Source organism: Egretta garzetta, unplaced genomic scaffold (assembly GCF_000687185.1).
Source record: "Egretta garzetta isolate BGI_Z169 unplaced genomic scaffold, ASM68718v1 scaffold232, whole genome shotgun sequence".
Lineage (NCBI taxonomy): Eukaryota > Metazoa > Chordata > Aves > Pelecaniformes > Ardeidae > Egretta > Egretta garzetta.
In genome coordinates this window covers 1,007,037-1,007,765 of record NW_009258959.1, presented here as the reverse complement: position 1 = coordinate 1,007,765, position 729 = coordinate 1,007,037, and positions in this window count along the sequence as shown.

Genomic DNA, 729 nt, shown 5'->3' with positions numbered 1-729 from the left:
GGGTTTTCAGGAGCTGCTGGTGTGGGAAAAATAACAGAGATTTAAAATAGCAGCTCCCCCCTCTCCTGCAGCTTTTCCCCCGGCTCTCGCTTCCTCACAGCTCCAGGAGCGAAGCGGGATGGGGAGTCCCCCTTGTTGCCCCCTTTTTTAGGGGGCAGGATGAGCTGAGCGCAGGGGTTAATCGGGGGTTAGACAGACGTGGGATTTCGTCATCTGGGCAACATCACGAAGGCAGGGAGGAGGAACTCCAGCCACCTTTCCTTCTGCCTTTAATCTCATTGGGATTTAGGGATTATCATCCCATGGAGGTAAATGGAGAAATCCGGGCCGTGTATGAAAACAGGCAGCAGCTCCCCATGGCCCCAGTAACTTTCCACGGCAAACGACAGCCCTGCTCGTTTGTTTTCCCTGCCTGGATGGAAATTAGTCCGTAATAAGGCCATGAAGTCATCGCTCCCTGGGTCCCCAAGCAGAGCTGACACCCTAGGGCCAGGCAGGAGCCATTCCCCAGCCACAGCTCCCCGCCCTCCCCATCCACCATCAACCAGGGCCCCAGCGCCCTGCTGATGGGGGCTCAGCACCCCAGGACAGCCTGGCTGGGTCCCCTCCTGGTCTGGGGGCACACCGAGGCACAGACCCCCACCCAGTGCCTCCGTACCTGCCTTACCCAGTGCCCCAGTCCCCAGGGTATCCACATCCCTGTGGAGGCCACAGCCCTGGTGCCCTCAT